At 42.5% G+C, this 20,697-nt stretch overlaps 1 pseudogene; it reads left to right on the top strand.

The window, feature by feature from the left end:
* Window positions 1-411: 411 nt before the first annotated feature.
* On the top strand, window positions 412-1,131 carry LOC101670984 (annotated as a pseudogene).
* The last annotated feature ends 19,566 nt before the right edge of the window (window positions 1,132-20,697 follow it).

Genomic DNA, 20,697 nt, shown 5'->3' with positions numbered 1-20,697 from the left:
AAGAGGACAAGAAAATATCCCGAGGCCAGAACTAACAACCTCAGCACTAGGACACAGTCGGTAGAATGTTCTCCCAGAAAGGGAAAACGCAGCAAATAGGAGGAGGAAGGGAAATCACAAACACATGTAAATTTACAAACTAAAAGGATCCACTGAGTGTCCAGCACAATGAAAGAAAAGTGACCCACACTCAGGCAAACTCGCGTGACGTCTCAGAGCACTGGGGTTGAAGAGCAGTGCCCTAAATACCTTAAAGCTTCCAAAGGGAGAGGCAGGCAGGCCTCACAGCAGATGGGGTATGTGCCAGGCTATGGGCACTGTGCATCCTGGGGGGTGGGGGTGCGAGAGGACTGCATCTGGAGCAGCGTTTCCTCTTCTCTCCCCTGTGCAGCTGGCTGACCTGGCCCGACCATGGCTTCAGCTTCGGAAGAGCTAGCAAGGGGTCTGGAAGGGGTGAAGGTGGAAAAGCCCACCAGAAAAGACGATATGATGCCCTTACAGCTCAAACATCCAAGATCCAGACAGAAATCAAGAACAAGATGCAGCAGAAATCAGAAAAGCAGAACCTCTTGACAGTGAGAAAGCCAGATGCCATGGTCGCTTCTGTTCTAATGGGATATGCAGTGAAAATCATTAATTACAGATGGGAGCAGTCAGAGAAGTTTGTGGAAATCTGTATCACCTTAACCAGAGTTCATCAAGCCCCCACTGAGAATGTGCAAGCGCCCTTCACAGTAAGGTCATTTGATCTTCTGGCAAATAATCTAAATGGGAAGACTTACCCCACAACAGGGAACAATCTCTTGAAACCCATCTCCATGGAAGCAGTTCAAAAATAAACAAACAAATAACAACAACAACAAAAAAAACCCCAAAACAAAAAACCAAGACAGACACTGTTCTTACAGAAAGAAAGCAGAAAACACGCAGTGGGACTACCTGACTCGGGTTGAAAATGAGTGCAAAGAGAAAGAAAATTCCTCCCAAGACACTGAAACAGATCCCAGTGGGAGACTGATGAATGTTCTACAGAAAATTTATTAATACGGAGAGGATGATATGAAGTAAACCATTAATAAAGCCTGGGTAGAATCAAGACAGAAGCCAGCCAAAGGAGACACAGAATTTTGAGACCTTAAAGCCATTCTGGCAACTGTCATAGGGAAATACTGAGGTTTCCAGTGAGGAAATGTTGGTGAGCTGAACAGATAAATTTGACAGGTAACTCCTTACACAGCCTTCTTCTAAGGAAAGGCAATGAATTCTCCCATTTCCTACTAGAGGATTTACTAAAATAAAATGTTTATTAAACATTTCCCCCAAATATGGTTTCCTTAATAATCTGAGCATTTTGTTCAAAAAAGGATAATACTGTATTCTTGTATAGAAGGTAAAAAAGCAAGTCTTGCCTAATGATAATGTCACATTGTGTGTATTTATGTTAAGAGAGAAAACAAGGGCTCTGGTTTACCTATCAGTTCCTGATATCAGCTCCCACCAATGACAGAATAAGTAAAAATAAAACCTGAATTTTGGCATAAAATGGGGAAAAAAAAAAAAAAAAGCTTCCAAAGGGAAAATGGAGGAGTGCTTTCAAAATTCTGCAGAAAAATTATTTCCAACCAAGAATTCTATACCTAGCCACACTAAGATCAAAATGTAGGATAAAATAAAGCCATTTTTAGGGAAGGATGGCCTAAGATTGGGGGCAGGGGAGTGAGGGGTGAGATAGTTGCTGGTTTAAACATCTGAATTTTATTCTCAGAGACAGGAGGCCACTAGAGGTTTCAAACCAGAGGGGAGGCAAGATCTGATTTGTGTTCAGTCTTACAGTTTATCTGATATTAGATGTTACAGTCTATTTTTCTGATACTTTACCAGTCTGGATCTCTTCTACCTGTGGTTTACACAGCCTATCTTTTTCTATTCTTTTACTTTCAACCTATTTGTGTCTTTGAATCCAAAGTGTGTCTCCCGTGGACAAGACACAGTGGGTTCATTTTTCTTCTACCCAGTCTGACAACCCCCTTTTTTTTTGATTGGATGGTTTAATACACTCATATTCAATATTATTATTGATATGCCTGGATTATTGATTACCATTCTGCTTTTTGTTTCCTATATATAACCATGTTCCTATATATAACCTATAGTCTTCCTTTACTATCTCCTTGGAATTAAGTGGATAGCTGCTAGGGTACCATAAATTCCCTTAAGGATTTCGAACTGTGTATTTTTAAGTTTTCTTCCCCACAGTTGCTCTAGGGCTTACAACATGCATCTTAACTTATTAAAATCTCCTTCAGATTAACACTAACTCAATTCCAGTAAGACAGTAAAATGCATCCTGTACTGCTGCACTCTCTTTCCCTTTTTTTTGTGCTCTTATTGTTATATACGTAAATGCCTATCTAAGTAGCAAACCCAACAATACATTGCTGGAGTTACTGCTTTTTCAAATATTGTCTTTTGTGTAAGCTAAGAAAATAAATGAGAGCACAAATATCTTTGTAGGAGTTTCTCAAAATACATTCATTTTCTTACTTATCAGACGGGGTTATACTCATTTCTTCCTGTGGATAGGAGTCACTTCCTAAAAGCCTATATGGCTTCATCCCCACTCTCATCTTTGTGATGTTATTATCAATATATTTCTATGTGTTCTAGGTCCATAATACAATTTTACAGATACTGTTTTAAATTAGAAGAAAAAATAAAAATATAACAACCTTGTCATTTATCTCTATTTTTATCAGAGCTCTGTTTTTTCACGCAGACTCAAATTACTGACTGATGTCACTTCCTTTCAGCTTAAAGAACTTCTGTTAGTATTCCTTATAAGGCAGCTCTGCCAACAATCAGTTCTCTCCATTTTTATTCATCTGAGACTATCTTTACTTCACCTTTGTTTTTGAAAAACAGCTTTACTGGATATGGGCTTCTTGGTTGAGAGTTTTTCTTTCTCACTGTGAATATACTGTCACACTGCCTGTGAGACTCCATTATTCCTGATACAAAGGCAGCTGTTAATCTTACTGTGGTGAGTCCTGTTCCCCTTGCTGCTTTCAAGAGCTTCTCTGTACCTCTGGCTTTGAACATTCAGACTACAATGTTTGAGTATGAACCTCTTCTTGTTTATCCTGCTAAGAGTCTGTTCAACCCCTTCTATGTGTGTGTCAGCATGTTTTCACCATATCTGGAAAGTTTTCAGCCATGATTTCCTTGAACATTTTTCTGCACCTTTCTCTCCTCTCCTGGCACTACTATTACATGTATGTTGATGCATTAATGGTGTTTCATGTTTCTCTGAGACTTTGTTCATTTTTCTTTCTTCTACTTACTTTCTGTTCTTTAGGTGGTAAATGCTCTATGGACCTGCTTTCAAGTTCTCTGATTTTTCTTCTGCACATTCAAATCTACTACGGAGTCCGTCTAGTGATATTGCCTTTTAGTTATTGTACTTCTAAACTCCAGAATTTACATCCAGTTCTTTTTGTAATTTCTTTTTATGCTTTTTATACCATAACCATCCTGCCCCTACATCTTTAAACGTGGTTTCCTTTCATTCTCTGAACATATTTCTAATAGCTTCCTGAAAGTCTCGGTGGCTAAGTCCATTATCTGGGCCCCTTCAAAGGTATTTGTCATTATCTTCTCTTTTTTTTCCCGTGTCTTCATCACACTTTTCTGTTTCTTTGTAGGTCTCATTATTTTTTGTTGAAAACTATACAGTTTAGATAATGTAATATAGAAACCCAACACTGATCCCTCCCCCTCTTTGGGAAGCATTTTGGAACTAAATTTGTTTCATTTGTTTTTGTTTTGTTTTGTGCAGCCTCTGATGTTTCAGTCTAGATTTCTGTCTTTGTTTTTCCTCCTGTTCCTAGGGATTACTGTTGGGGCTGTGTGAAACACTTTTTGATCTGAGATTGCACATAAATCCCCACAGCAATGTAAATATACACACTTACCATTAGATCTATATGTGACTGAGAGACTGCTTCTGTAGTTCAAGGAGTTTACCACTTTGTTCTAGGACCACTAGCTCAGTTTTCCTTACCACTCACTCCTGAGAGGGCACAGCCTTGTGTATGCATAGTGCTTAAGACCACTAGGGAAGAGTGTGATTTTAGGTTGAAGCTTGGCTTCTTAGGACTCACCCCTGGATCAGAGTATTTACTGTTCAGCCCGTGTTTGGCCAGAGGTTGTACTTCCTTCCCTTGAGGCAGTAACGCTTCCATATTTTGCTAATGGATCTGTGTGTGGGTGTTGGGGAACATCATTAAGAAGACATGACCACTGACTGACCTGTCAGTTGGACCCAGGCACTGAAGGTTCCTCACCCCCTCCCGTGTCCTTGGGTGTGGCTTCCACTTGCCTTTCCCACTCCCAGAGCCTGCTCCAAGGACGCAGCCTTGAGATGATGAGATGGTGTTGAGAATACCTACACACTATATGTGACTGAGCCCAGTTAGGGTCTCTTTGTAAACCTGAGAATTTGGGGATCCATTCATGTTGTTGCCTAAGACAAGCCTTGCATGTAAGTTCCCTTTGCTTATTAAAAATGCCACCTACCAACCTGGAGGAGGAGCAACGTGCCTCTTTCTTTGGTTTCTCCCTGTCCTGAATGTTTGGGAGCTAGGTTTTAGAGTATACTGAGGAAGCTCCCAAGAAAGTTGCAAGCCAAAAGTGGTTTAATTTATGCTTTCACCCGCCCTCCACATTCTGCTTTTATTGCTCCTAAGCGACACAGATACATATGCAGAGCCTTCTAGGTCCCCTGACAGAACAGTGACCCATGAAGGCTCTTCTCAGTAAGCTCTTTCTCTATGACTAGTATCATGGAACTACTCGCCTTCTTCATTACACACCACCAGGCGATCTACTGTTTCCAACAAAAGCCTGGCATGAACTTCTGCATTTTCTGTTCCAATTAAACTCTGTTCGCTGAAGTATTTGTGGGGTTCTCTGTCCTTGCAGCCTGCCTCTTCTCCTGGGAAGAATTTCTGCACCACCCCACTGGAGCTCAAGGCAGCAACAGCCCTTGCCACACAAATAGGAGCTGGACGTGAGAAGGAAGTACCAATCCTGTCAGGTACACCTGCCTGGAACAGCACCTTTTGTGACACAGGCTGGGTGGGGATGGGGGTGGGGGGTAAGTAAGAGACACTGGCCCACCCCTACTGGAACAAAACATTAGCCCTAGAAGCTGGGGGGAGAAAAAGCCCCCTTCTTGGCTGCACCTGCTCGAAGTAGTGTTCCTCTGGGAGAGCTCTGGTCACATGGAATTGGGGGAAGAGAAGATGGACATAGGTTCTGGACCAAATGTCACAAACTCATTGTTCTGAGATTTGGTAGATTTTCTCAAAAAGAAGTTTCTCCATTTGTTGTATATTCTAAGGACAGTCTCCAGAAGCTTTCATATGTACATGTGAACTATTTATATAAATTTATGTACACACACACACACAGTTTCTCCATTTGTTATATGTTCTAAGAACAGTTTTCAGAGGTTTTCAATTGTGTGTGTGTGTGTATGCAAACTACATATATATTTATAGCTTATATAAAACTTCCATCAAAGTATTATTTTGCTGTACAAAGAATCCACCAATCTCCTCATATCATCATTCCGTAAGTTGCAACCCTGACTCATATTTTAAAACAACCCTTTTCCCTGCTGTACACAGGGAGCAGGAACAGAGTAGAAGCGGTAAGATCTGTATTAAGAACACGCATCATTATTATTTATCTGTGCAATGCCTCCAATACAGCCTGATGCACAGCAGTGTTCACAAACATTAGCTTTGTTTCTGGGTGTTTTTCAAGCTGGACTTGAAAGGGACCCCAATGCTCTGTGATGCCCCCTCAAGAAAACTGTTCTTACTTGCCAACTTCCCAATTTCGACCAAGATTTTCCAACCCCAGGACAGCCGCTCCATGAGCATGCCTCAAACTATTCTACTCCTCCTGTTAAGAGGCTCCTGAACATCCTGGCAGGTGTAGGAATCTGGGCCCTTCCTTGCTATCTCACAGTTATCTGTTTTGGCTTCAAATTTCTCAGTTTTAATACTCATCCTGCTTCCATAAACACCTGCAGTTCAGCTTAGGCACTCCTGCCTGCCCGACTGTGACCTCCTCCTATAGTGTTACTGTCCCCAGAAGCCTCACTGGCCTAGACCTGGTCTCCACCCCCAGACAGAGGCCACTCAACCCAGCTACTCTGGCCTCTCATCAGCTCTGTTCTCTTTTGGTTTCTACCTGCGTCAGATCTTTCCCTGTAATCTAATTGTAGCTGCTGCTGACACACTCACCTGAGCTTTATTCATTATTTATGCCTATCTTTCAGCTCCCCTACCCAGTTTTGGCTCAGTGACTTTTTTTTTCAAGTTTCTGAGTAGAGGTGACATACAATGGTCCATTCCTTCCAGGTGTGCAACATAGTGGCTCAGTGCTCTGTGTGGTGCGCTCACCAGAAGCGTGGCTACCACCTGTCACCACACAATGCTATGACAGTATCTTGACTATATTCCATATGTTGAACCTTTTACTCCCATAACTGGTTTGTTCCATAACTGGAAGCCTGCCTCCTTCACACCACTGCACCCATGTTGCCCAATTCCCCACTCTCCTCTGGCAACCATGAGTTTGTTCTCTGTATTTTTGCATCTGATTCTGCTTTTTATTTATTCATTTGTTTTGTTTTCTAGATTCCAAATAGGAGTGAAATCATATTGTACTTTTCTCAGTCGGACTTATTTCACTTAGCGTACGTAATACCCTCTCGGCTGGCCCAGGGACTTAATGGACCCTCAGTGTCAAGCAACTCTATCTAGACTTCTTGCTTGGTCCTAGTTACAGTTCCTGGCACTCACCCCAAATCACTACTCTCCTGTTACCTTGTGCTTTTTATCTGATCTTTTTGTCCTGTCTCTTTGTCTTATTGCCTACTTTCCAAAGCCAAAACTGTACCTCTATATCTCCATTTGAACTAGAATTGGCTGACTTCACTTTACATGTTGTACCTAACATTAAGTACAGCATATAGAAAAATGCAAAACAAAGAGATCTTTAGTAGATCACAGTTGCTTTAAAATAAAGCAAAGTATCTGAAAAAGCACAGAATCAGACTACAATAAGGGCAAGGACTATCTAAAAAAGCACAAGATCCATGAGGGCAAAAATTTTATTTATCATTGTATCCCCAGCACCTGCAACAGCTCTTGACATGTGATGCTCTCAATAATTATTTGTAGAACAAAGGAATGAAAAGTTCGAGAATTCAGCTGACCACAATGATTAGAAACATTTTTGCATTTCTATCCCGATTTGCCAAGACTCCTCCATAGACTAATTTCATCTATATGGTGTCACAGATTACTTCTAAAGGCATCATCTCTGTGATCCTACCACCTTATAATACACATTCTTCTACCCTTTCTTCAGTATTCATGTATTCTAACTCCCATCTTAAAGATTTTTCGCTTTCTTTCAAACTCTATCCAAATCTTTAATATCTTGAAATTTTGTTTGGCATGCTGGAGAAAGCTACTTCAACCCTGATCATAGGTCCCCACCTAAACCATCATGACTTTGTCTTCCTGTTGAATTTAAGGGCAAGATGGAATGGGTTCTGAGGGGCCCATGTTCCTTCGTACATGTGTTGTAGGTAAGAAGATGGCTTGAGTGTTGGTGAGATGTGAGTTTTCATGTAAAGTATTTGTCTATCTCTAATAAGTAACTAATGGCACAGATGCCACTCATTTCCCTACAGCATGAACACCTGTGTCAAGTTGTCTGCTTCTCCTGATGTGGGCAGGAATCTGCTTGGCATTTCTCTGAATATGTATGCTTTTGATCATTTTCCATCCCAGCGTAGAGCTTAAAGAAGTGTAGAAAGCCTGAGAAAATGGCAGCAATGACGACTCCCTGTGTAAACACCACTAGAGAGAAAGGTAATAAATTGTAGCTACTTTCACTTGTTTTTAATTTCTGACCACTAGTGTAAGTAACTTCCATTTGCTTCCCAAAAGATTCACAAAAATTGATTTATTTTAGCCTGGTCTGGTGGGAGACCAGAGTACATCTCTTTAATAGGTCATATTATCATAATTTAAATTAACGTTCTTCCATGGGTTTTAAATATGACCATTTTTATCCCTTATGATCTTTGCAGTAACTTTTAAAAAGGCTAAGATTTAGGATTTAGGAATCCCTGAGGAAAAGAGGTGCTAAGTTTGATTAATTTTGTGTCATGCTTTTGGGTATCTGACATTCTTCCATTTTATTTTAACTAAGAAAGGCACCAAGATTACAGAGGCTACCACCACTCGTCAGACACGCTTGGTCTAGCAATCACCTCAGGCCTTTTGGGAAACTTTCCTTTATAAAAGTATTTAAATGAAGAGGACAACAATAAGCAGGAGCAGTTTCTACCAATAATATTTTTTTATCTCCATTGCATGTCCAAAGGGCTAAGACGCCACAGCAGCAGAAGGAACTCCATGCATGAGTTGGGGGGAGGTGGGTGACTGGGCACCTCTCCCACCAGCCACCTCTCCCTACCCTCCTCTGTCTCTAACGTGCATACATATTTTATAGCTATGAATAGACTTAATTCTGTTTAAGTGTGCCTTGTGTGCTGTCTATGAATTGAAAGCAACCAGTGGTGGCCCTCCTACTTCACTTGAAGCCCACAGATCAGAACAGTTGTATAGATCTGAAGAGCTGCCAAAGTAGTAAATAGATCAGAAGACTTAGGTGATCTCATAAGACAGTCTTCTTCCCACGATTTGTATCCACCATACAACTCCCCAACATTAAGGGGACTTGGATACCACAGTCTTCCAATCAAATACAACTAATTCATTAAGGGCATTAATTCATTTAACAAAAAGCCAAAACAATAACCAATCAGAATGGCTGCCCAAATGCCACCGTTAGAAGGCATATTACTAGAGAAAAGAGTCCTTGGAATTTAGGTAATTACCAGGATGACCTAAGCTAGGAACCTGTGAGTCTTCACTGAAGTCCCAGCATTAACCACCAGGATTAAGGACATGAGTCTGGCTTGGGTCTAGCTCCCAGACAGGAACCAGAAACGAACTAGAAATCCCCGGAAGTACAAGACGTTTGCATCGGGGTTGGGAGGCTGAAGCCAGCGCGTTAGTACATGCTTAGGAGACCGCTCACGACTGGCAGGGAACCAGTGTCTAAGCGCAGATAACGAGACTAGGAAAGGAGCCACCAAGACAGATGGCAGACATCCATGCCAGCCAGTCTGCAGCTCGAGGACAGGTATCGGAGACAAGAAAGATTTCGTGCTGAACCAAATTCCCACCTAACTTTATTGAGATGCTTAAGGAACCTGCCCTTTGAAAACTCTACCACTCGGTTTGTATTCCCTTTGTTTCATTTTGTTTCATCTTGTTAAGTTCCCCAGACTCATCAGTCTCTTGAATATCCCTTGATATCCTATGCCAGCTCTCCACTGAATAAACGGCGATTCCCTAAATCTAATACTGGAGACGAGGCACAGGCAGGCATAGAGGGAGCATTCTAACACGTCCCTCCCCCTACTGTTTCCTGCAATTCGAAGACAGCTAAGGAAACCAGCCCAGTCCTTGATTTTATGTGCAGGAGAGCAAGCAGTGATGCAAGCTAACTGAGCTCACTCTGGATGCCAGTCAAATGCTCCTCCGGAGTCTTCACAGAAATGCAGCCTCACGACTCAGAAGAAATGAGAAGGAAAGGAAGAAAATCTCCCTTTCCAGTAGCTGCCAACATGCTCCAAACATTTGCACAGTAGATGTTTTCTGCAGAGACCCCATTTATAAAAGAGAGGAAGGAACAGATGCTTTGGTTGAAGTGACCCTCGGGGACCCACCATTTCACAGAGCTGGTCTCCCCCTCTTCACCTGCTCCCCCTGCTCATTCCTTCACAGCTGCTTCAGAGGCATAACTAGAACCCCAGAGCTACAAAGAACAGGATTTGAAAAATGCTGGCTGCTGGTTAAACATACAGGTTTCAGAATTTAAAAATCCCAAGCTCCAAATCCCAATTCTCCCATTTGTTGCCCATATGAATTTGAGCAAATTAACCTCAGCTCCTATTCCTCCTCTATAAAATGCAGATAATAGTAGCAACCTCAAAGGCTGTTTTGCAGGTTACATAAGAAAACACATTTAAAATACTTAGCATTGCCTGTCCTGTAATAAGAATTCAATAAATGTCAGATATATTATTATTAAAATGACACATCCTGTAAGAATCAAATTAGAGTCTTTTAATAGAGGAGGCAAGATTTGGTAACTCTTGTCCTTAAATTCTTCTCAAATATTGTTTCCCAAATTGTGTTCAGCAGAACATTATCCCCATGAAATATTTCATGAATAAAAGCCTCATGGTCAATTCTATTAGGAAAATGTGTCTACTAAAGCCTCCCGGAGATTCACAGTGCATAATAACGGCAAAGTGTCTGGATAGGTCACTGAATCACACAATGAAATTCTACCTAACTGAGCTCAGTCTCATTGGATGAGCCGGGAATGCTAGCGGGGGCACTAGTTAGGAATCATTACAACAATCAGGGGGAGAGATTACAGAGGCCTGAACCAGGGCAAAAAAAAAAAAAAAAAAAAAAAATGTGACCAGATTCATAACAAAAAGAGGAGAAGGGAAGTAAGGTGGAAGACTCAAGGCTGAAACCCAGGATTCTGGCCTAGGTAATGGGATCCATGGTGGTGTCTTTAATGGAAACAGAAGACGGAACAGGAGCAGAATACAGAAGAGGACACAGAACATGGTGGTAAAGATGAGTCTCACTTCGCACTAGTGAGTTTGAAATGCATATCTTCCAGAAATTTTCCACTGCAAGTGACAGAACCTAACTAGAGCACAAAGGAAATGCATTCCCTCAAGTAACAGGGAAAAAGAGGGATGACTTGGTCTTGGACTTTGGAGCAGTGTTCCCTCGTCCACCAGTGGCTGGTGTCGTTTTCTTTCAGTTTGACAAGAGCCCTGTACCGACCTGGTTAAGGTTTCTGATTCTAGAGAACCTTCTCAGACAGGACTGTGCCTCCAATTGCCACAATCTAGGAAAGCCACTTGCAATCCTTGCTCAAAACCACTTCCCGTATTAGTCACTCCTATGAACGAACACTTGACGGATTCCCAGCTAAGTCTGGGACTCATCTATGCCACAGGAGACTTGTGGGAGAGACCTTCCAGTTAAGCAGGCATGATGTCCTCCTGACAGGTTGAGGAATACAGTGATGGGGAGTCAGGAATCTTTCCTTGAGATCGGGGCAGGTGGGGCAGAGTGTGAGTCCCTGGCTGGGGTTCTGCCTACTGGACTCGTAGTCAGAGTCAGCTGTGCCCGTCCCCACCACGCCAACCCCACCTCCCTGCAGACATCTGGTCTCCTTCCAGCACTCAGCCTACCCCAAGTCTGTACCTATATGAAGGAACTGTGTCACGTTCTGCCAGACATCCTTTGGTCCAAATGGCATTTGACCTTGCCAGTCATGGGCATGGCAGGCCACAGGCTTTGGCATTGAAGAAGTTAAGGAAAGAATTGGGTCAGTATGAATCACAACAAGAAAAAAATCTATAGGGCATTAGATTTAGAGAATATTACTCTCCAGTATTATTACAACACCTCTCTGGCCACGCTAGCTAGGCCTGTATCAGCGTTTCCATTATAAATCCTATTTCCAGGGGTTTATGACTTGCTGTAAAAATTCAATCGAGGCAGAAAAGCAACATAGCAAGTTTGCAATCCAGGAAGCAGTTTGATTCAAAGAGAGGATAAAATGTTGAGAAGAAACAAATAGAAAAGAGAAAAAGGAAACATTGTTTAAAAAGAAGACAGCTAGAGCTGTGGCCTGCTTTTCTGCCTCCATGAGACTCAATAATGTTGTTTTCAAATTTGAGTTTTCACAGAACTAACTCCCATATGCAAAGAAGCCTATGAGGACCAGAGCATTGAGCTCCGTGATGGAAAACCAGTAGCAGCAGGTGCTACCCCGGCCCTGTGGGGGTGCTCTGGGGAGCAAGGCCTGGACTCACCACTGCACTCAGGAAAACTCGTGGGGAGAATACATCTAATCTTGGCTGGATCCGTAAAAGGCAGGGAAGGTACAGTAAGCTTATACACGCTGATGAGGTAAAGGCAAATTATAGTCCAATCATTTACAGGAAATAAAGAACTATCCATGTCTTTCTTCCAAACAGTCCAGAACAGATTTTAAGGCAGGCACCCAAGACTTCCATAGATCAGTGACCATCTATCCAGGTACAGTTTCATCATAAAGTGATGCCCAAGAGACAACTGGCAGTTTTGTCAGCATCATCCCTGATTCACTTCCCAAGGAGAGAGGCTTCTGTTAGCTCAGAAATACCGCCTCCCAAACCTTGGAAGGACATACTTGGAATGAACAACAATTCACCAAAGTCCTGCCTGCCTAGTTCGAAGATGGGTCTTTGCCCCCAGTTTTCTTTTCTTGTCTTTTTCTTTTCTTTTCTTTTTAAGATTTTATTCATCTATTTGAGGGGTGCCTGGGTGGCTCAGTGGGTTAAAGCCTCTCCCTTCAGCTCAGGTCATGATCTCAGGGTCCTGGGATCGAGCCCCACATCGGGCTCTCTGCTCAGCAGGGAGCATGCTTCCTCCTCTCTCTCTCTCTCTCTGCCTGCCTCTCTGCCTACTTGTGATCTCTCTCTCTGTCAAATAAATAGATAAAATCTTTTCTTAAAAAAAAGATTTTATTTATCTATTTGAAAGCAAGAGAGGGAGAGAGCAGCAGCGGGAGAAGGGGGTTGGGCAAGGGGAGAGGGAGAAGCAGACTCCCCGCTGAGCAGGGAGCCTGGGGAGGGGGTCTTGATTCCTGAGATCATGACCTGAACCCAAGGCAGATGTTTAACAGACTGAACCACCCAGGTGCCCCTGCCCCTGGCTTTCAATTAAGAAAGCTTAGGGTAGTGTAGGGGAGCAAGGAAAAAAACAGCAACAGTCTTTGGATTTAGACTTTCTCATAGGAGGAGGGATGAGGCAATTAGTTGGAAAAAATTGGGAACTTGTCTTGGTTCTAATTACATATTCAGGGATCCTACTGTTCCTTAAATCATTGGGTTATGTGGGGGGATTTAAGAGAGGACTGATGAGAATGAGGTGGGGGACACCAATGCCTGTCCAGCTCTCGTTGGTGCTGCAGAAGTGAGATTCTGCATTCAGGGAGGGGGTCTGTCTGAAACTTACATCTGACCTCAAGCAGCAGGGTTAAATAAAAGAACCAGAAATGGAATTTGTTTTTATTAAGCATCATTGCTGTGCTAGAGAACATGCCAGCTTTTTATATATCATTTCATGGAAAACTTGTGAAAACCCTATGATACTGATATGTATTTTCTCTGTGCCTTTGAAAGATGAGGAAACTAAGATGAATTAACTCCCTGTGAATTAAACCACAAACAAAGTGGCTGAGGGGAAATGGCCTGAATTGACATCTTTCCCATTCCCAAGCCCTGGATCTTTCCACTTTAGCTCCAAGCAATACTTCGATGGGTCAATTCCAGAATGGAAATGAATTTGAGTCTGAGAGTTTCAAGCACGATGTTATCTGGAGTCGGATGGGGGAGAGGTCCAGTCATCATCAGCACAAAGGAAGGCAGACTTTCATTATGCTAATTCCTCAAATCAAGAAAAGTAGCTTAATTTCAGAAAATAAAAATCTTCTGGGATTATTAAAAAAAAAAGCATCCAACAATCTCCCTTATTTTATATATGAACAGTCTTACTGTGAATGCTGAAAGATAAGAGATTCCCACTTTTAAAGGCAGTGTTGGTGACTACGTTGTTGTCCCTCTGCTCCCAACGCACCCTGCCAGGCTCTGCGATTCCAGAGAAGCCACAGATGATCTACCAGGTTCTGCCAATAGGGGGTGCTACATGGAGACTGGAAGCCCCAGGAGGGGGAGAGTCTGCCTTTGTTTTTTCTTTCTGTACCTAGGGTAGTAGTTGGCTCCAGTTTCGAATGTTTCCCATGCTTCCAGAACCAGAGGCACTGCACCTTTTCAGAGATACTGGCACCTCTAGAATCTTCCAGATTCCAGATGCTAATAAGCCCAGCCTCGTGCTTCTGTTCCCCCAGCTGTAGAGAATGTAGCTTCCTGAAGCTGCTATTCCGGTGTTATCTCAGCAGTCCCTTTTGCCTTAAACACTCAAACACCTGTTTAACAAATTGCTTTTATTAAATAGTCTATTAAAATAACGCATGGTTCTTTTTTCCTGAATGGGCCCTGACGGATACAAAGTTCTCTGAAGGAAGCTTCTTTACCTGCTTTGAAGTTCAATTCTTTTTGCTGCCTGGAAATTCTTTTTTACAATGAGTCATATTAAAAACCATCCTAAATCATTTTGCAATACATGTATGTATATAAAGATAGATATCAAATCATTATGTTGTACACCTAAAACTAATAGAATGTCGTATGTCAATTATCCCTCAATAAAAACAATAGATTAACCTAATCCATCTCCAGCACTTACTTATGATGTGGCATTAAGCATGGTAACTTAACTTTTCTAAGGCTCGATTTCATCACATCTGATATTCATACCTACCCAGTATTGATATTAATAAGTAATATCTACCACAGGGTATTAATATCTATCCAGTATGGGTAGAGTGAGCACTGGATGGAGAAATCCATGTGCAAGCATCAACCGTGACAGCTGGTGTCTACAGAAGTTTGTGATGAACACACAGTCTGCCGAGCATCCCTATGTTGGAAAAATCACCTCCCCGATTCCATAGTAATCCTTCTCCACCCATTTTTTTGAGAAGTTCGTCTTTCAACTCAAGGTGAACACATGCTTAAACATGTCAAAGTGATTCACCTCCCTGGCCACAGAGAGTTCAGTGATGGATTTGTGTTCCAAGTCAGACCAATTAGAATTGCCAAACCATCACCACGAGTGTTCCTGCAAGTTAAGGAATAATCAGCTAATTTCTTGGTCTGATGCCCAAACTGTAAAGTCATATAAGCTCAAGATTCCAGGAGCCATCTTTCCCATCATGTGTGTGACTAACTCACCCTGGTTTATTTGGTATTCTCTTGGTTTTAAACCTCTAATCTCTGCCTTCTAGGAAACCCTTGAGACCCAGGCAAACTGAGATGATTGTCCAAACCACCATGCCACAAGCTTGTGAGAGAGAGCAGCCCCTCTAAGAGCAAGCAGGCATTTCTATGCAGGCATTTCTTTCTCCAGAGAAGTACAAAGGGCCAACAAGCACATGAAAAGGTATTCAACATCATTCCTAATGAGGAATATTGGAAATCTAAACCACACCAAGGTGCCACTTGCGACCCTCTGGGATGGCTATTGTCAAAAAAAGAAGTCAGGAGCGATAACAAGCAATGGTGAGGAGGCGGAGAAATTCGGACCTGTGCATCTTGCTGGTGGGAATGTAAAAATGGTTCAGTTGCAAAAAAGCTAAACATAGAATCGCCATATCATCTCGCAGTTCCATTCCTAGGTATGTACCCCAAAGAACTAAAAGTGGGTGTTCAAGCAAAGTGTATGTACACACACACGTTCACGACAGCACTATTCACAAGAGCCAGAAGGTGGAAACAGCCCAGATGTCCATCAGTGGATAAACAGATAAACAAATTGTGATCTGCATATACAACGGAATGTTATTCAGTTATCAAATGGAAGAATGAAGTCCTGATGTATACACTATAATACGGATGAGTCTCCAAAACTTCATGCTAAGTGAAAGAAGCCGGACATGAAAGGTCATATATTATTTGATTCCATTTCTATGAAATATCCAGAACAAATACATGCATAGAAGTAGAGTACAGATTGGTGCTTGCCTGGGACTGGTGGGGAGGAAGGGGGATGAAGAGGGAGAAACTGCTCGGGGAGTAAGGGCTTTTACTTCGGAGTCATGACAACGTTCTGGAGCTAGGCAGATTGATGGTCGCAGAAAATCATAAAGGTGTTACAGTTGTTGGCCTGAAAATAGTTAATTTTATGCCATGTTAATTTCATGTCAATAAACTATTTTGAAAGAAAGAAGGGGTAGAGGAAGGAAGACACGCAGGCAGGCAAGCTGGCCAGGAGATGAAGAAGGAAGAAACTGGATCCTAGAAGCACGACTGAGGGGACACGTGGGTGGCTCAGTCGGTTAAACATCTGCCTTAGGCTCAGGTCATAATCCTGGCGCCCTGGGATTTAGCCCCACATCGGGCTCTCTGTTCAGTTGGAGGTCTGCACCCTCTCCTTCTGCCCCTCCTCCCTGCCTGTGCTTTCTCTCTCCCTCTCCCTCTCTCGCAAATAAATAAATAAAATCTTTTAAAAAATTGACGAGGACTTGAATCAAGCCTTCTCTCAAGTGGAGAGCCCATGACCTCATCAGTGAAAACACCCAAGAAAATACTTTTTCACTTGAGGAAGTCTGATTTGGTTTCTCTCCTTTTCAACCAAGATTCTAAATAATATTACCTTCAATTATGAGTAATTAATTTTTAAACCAGCACCCACTGAAATGTCATCTAGTTTCTGTCAGTGTTAGTTTCAGAAGAAGTGTGTCACTGACCCTGGGGAAGCATATCAGTGCATGCAACAGAAAACCCTTAAGCATTGCCTGAAAAGTCTTTTTTGACTGGTATCTGCAACAGAATAGGCCATAAAATTTTAGCAAATTTGCTGGCAGAAGTCAAAGATGTAAGATACAGAATTCCCCATTCTTATCAACAACAGCAACAAAATGGCAGATGCCTCAATCCATACTTTTAATGCCATTCCGATCAAAATTCCACAGGTATTTTTCAAAGAGCTGGAGCAAATAGTCCTAAAATTTGTATGCAATCAGAAGAGACCCCAAATTGCTAAGGAAATGTTGAAAAACAAAAATAAAACTGGGGGCATCACATTACCTGATTTCAAGCTTTACTACAAAGCTGTGGTCACCAAGACAGCATGGTACTGGCATAAAAACAGACACATAGACCAGTGGAACAGAGTAGAGTGACCAGATATGGACCCTCAACTCTATGGTCAAATAATCTTCAACAAAGCAGATGCCTCTTACCAAAGAAATTCCACATCTCATCCCATGGTGAGGGAATGCTGAACGACTCATCGGAACATCAGTCCTCTTGTACTTCAGACCTTCTCACTCCTGCCTCATAATCACCTGGATGTTGCTTATGTATTATTAGTGAACAGCTAATCACATTTTAATGTTGTAGGCTGGGGTTTAATTGTTAGTTTATAACTGAATGGCTCTAACTGGAGGGAACTAATTGCCTCCATGAAAATTTGATGTGATTCTGTCAGGCATCCATCTGGATCTCAGAATACCCCTATGGCCAGTGAGTTCATCAGTTTGCTAATTTTCTTCAGGAGGATTGAATTTTATTAACTTTCCCTGCCCTGGGTGGCTAGCTTAATCACACGGAAATTGTCATGGGGCTTCGGGTAACTTAAATTCCACCAAATGGGTGGAATCCTCAAATATGCTAGTTAGAGAAAACCTGATACAATGTCGCCAATAGCAAATAGCAACATCTCCCTAGTACAGAGTCAAACTCACATTATAACCCAAAACTTTTTCAACTTCTGGCGTCAGGGTTGTAAGAGTGGTTGGAAGAGATTTCTAAGGTCTTCATCAGCACCAAAACTTTGTATTCTAGTATCAGAATGAGATTATTTATTAACTGATTTCAGCCTTATAAAAGAGACATGGTGGAAATCAGTATTCCCATCTTAGAGTTGTATAAATTGGAGCCGCAGCTCAAGGTGTAAGAGCCCAAAATAAAAGTGTAAGGTTTTTTTCGGCGAGATAAACACAACACCAGGCAAAGTGGGTGCAAGGCAAGATTTATTAAAAACGCTCTCCGGCAAAGTTTCAGGGCTCAGGAGAAGGGGAGCCAGGAAAGTTGCGCTGGGAGGAGGTGGGCACCCTCGGGCGAGGTCCCGCCACTCTGGAAAGCAGAGTGGCGGAAGTCGCACCCAAGGCAGGGAGGAGGGGGCTTTTAAGGGGTCTCGGAGGAAGCTCAGGGGTCTTTTGGAAGTTTCCCTTATTTGGATATCCCGCCTGCTCATCGGGATCCCATTGGTCCACGGGAGCCCGGGGCGGGGGTCTCAGATTCCTGCTTGGGCCTTTGTTCTCCTGTCCGAGCTCAGGTCTTGTGGCGGGAACTTTCGCCATCTTTAGTAGCCCTTCCTGCCAGCCCAACAAAAAGCAAGATCTTTTATCAGCCTGATAGTGTCCTATTTGTGCGTTTATTCAGTTGGTCAGACCATACTTTCCAGGACTGTTTTGGTGGGGAATGCTCCAGAATGCTGTACCATAACCTCCTTATTTGAGACATAACACCTATAGGAGCATTTCAGAACCTCACAATTAACAGACGTCAATTGCTAGAATAATAAAACATTATTACATACCCCAAAACTGAAGTGGTCAAAATTAATGACAAATTATATGAAGATTTATAATCTGTATAATACATGGAATCATACATTTATAAGATGCTTTTCTTGGGTGAGAGTTCGACGACTTCCCAAGCTAGAGGATTTGATATAAGGCCAACTTATTTCACATTCAACATCCATCCTATGGAAGAATCAGGAAGATAGGGAAAAGTGGTGAATTTTGTATTTATCAGTCTCTGACACAATGGAATACCGTGTGAAATATTAAGGTGACATCAGCTGGAGTGTCGCTCCGTAATGCTAATACATCACTGGAAATGGAATGAGGTGGGAAAGATGTATTTTACAAAAACCCTTCCCAGGGTGCTTGTCTATGTGATTGGAAGAAATGTTTTTTTTTTTTAAACCACTTGGGGCTAGATGAGTCCTTCCCCACCCACCAACGCATGCCCGTAATTAAATGGCAGGGTCACAGAGCTGCCTCCTAAGAAGGGAGATAAGATTAATGCAGACATTTCACCCACCCAAGTTGGGAGTATAGTTTGGGAGCTGATGTGAATTGCTCAGAGCTATCATCTACATTTTTCCCCATCTGCAACCTGCATCCTTTCCCCATGAGACAGGTCGTTGGTCTCCGATGAACAAATGTTTAAGAACATCAGATTGAGGGGCTTCTGGATGGCTCAGTCCTTAACCATCTGCCTTTGGCTCAAGTCATCAGGCTCCCCTCTTGGCAGGGAGTCTACCCTCTGCCCCTCCCCACCCCCCCCCCCCGCCGCCGCGCACGCGCACTCTCTCTCTCTCTCTCAAATAAGTAAATAAATAAATCTTTTAAAAAATAAAAATAAAATGAATGTAAGAAATCTATTAGCAGCGAGGACCCTTAGCATCTCTGTGCCCACCACGATGTTGGGCACTGGGGATCCACAAATGAGCCAGCACAGCCCCTCCTCTCCCCTCCCAGCAAAGTGCTTCCTTTGCATTGAATCATTTTCAGCAATGGCCCTGGACCTTAGTTTTCATCTGTGCCCAAATCTATCTCTTTCTCTACATATAGTGCTTTTTCAGAATGTGCCAGAATCCCCCCAAGCCAAGAGATTCAATTGTTTGACAAACATTTATCGGGCATCCCTCTGCATGGGTACTGCAGCAGGTGCTGGAGATACAAGAATGGATAAAATGAAGCAGGGACTCTTGGGGAGCTCAAAGCCAGGAGCAAGCTCAGACAACTTTGCTAACATATTGGAATGGAGGTGGTCACACAGATCCAGAGAGGGGAGATCAAAACTGCATAGTTGGATTCCATTTATTGACAGTGAGGAGAAACTACAGTGTACTAAACCCTCCATGTTCATGGTTTCCTTTATCCTCCAGCAACCCTGTGAAGTGTTAATAGCCCCATTTTATGAGTAATGATATGCAGAAATGTTTGTCTTTTTGTTAATAGCAGCTGGTCAGAGAATTCTTTTGCAAGGAAAAAGCTAGCTTTGTTGAAAAGCTGTTGGATAAACCATTCATCCAAATCCGGAAGAATCAGCCTCCCAGGCAAGGGTACTGGGCTTGGCCCTAGACTTCCTTCAGGGGAGCTGAGAGAACTACTTTACATAATAAAGAGGGGAAACAGGCTGCCAGGGAAATTAGGAAGAACAGCTGAGCTCTGCACCAAAGCTAAGTACCCCAGAAAAGCAGCATCCGGGCTAAGGTGTGGAAGAGGAACAGAAGACAAAAGGAGAGAAAAAAAACTAACAGAGATTTTCCCAGAGAAAAGCTCTGTGCTTTGTGAAGAGCTCTCCCAGGGTCGCCATGGATATTCAGTAAGCCTTCTTGAATTTCTTGTAGAAACCAGGGGAGGAGCTGAATTTTTACCTCGACATTGACAAAGGGCTGGGTACACTGCATACACTAATGAGGGGAAGGGTGGGCATCTTTTTTAGGGAAAAAAAAAATGGGGAAACTGTGAGGTATAGGGATTCATCTGAAAGCCCAGGTTCTGCCCCCTTTGGAAGTACACAAATTCTGAGAGGCCAGAGAATGATCAGCTTCTTAGGGAGATGAGAACACGATTCCTAGTCGTGAGCTGAAAAAGCTACCCGTGCCAGCATGTGTGTCCCTATAAATGAAAGATTTGGGAGTCAGAAAAGGTAAGATCACAGGAAAGATCATATGAGCGAAGGGCTGTTAAAAAGGAGGCATTTCAGGGACCTTGTAACAAGAAAAAAAAAAAAAAAGGAGAGAGAGAGAAAGA

Source organism: Mustela putorius, unplaced genomic scaffold (assembly GCF_011764305.1).
Source record: "Mustela putorius furo isolate JIRA1106 unplaced genomic scaffold, ASM1176430v1.1 tig00000198_pilon_pilon_pilon, whole genome shotgun sequence".
NCBI classification, from domain to species: domain Eukaryota; kingdom Metazoa; phylum Chordata; class Mammalia; order Carnivora; family Mustelidae; genus Mustela; species Mustela putorius.
This window is presented reverse-complemented; position numbering and strand designations above follow the sequence as displayed.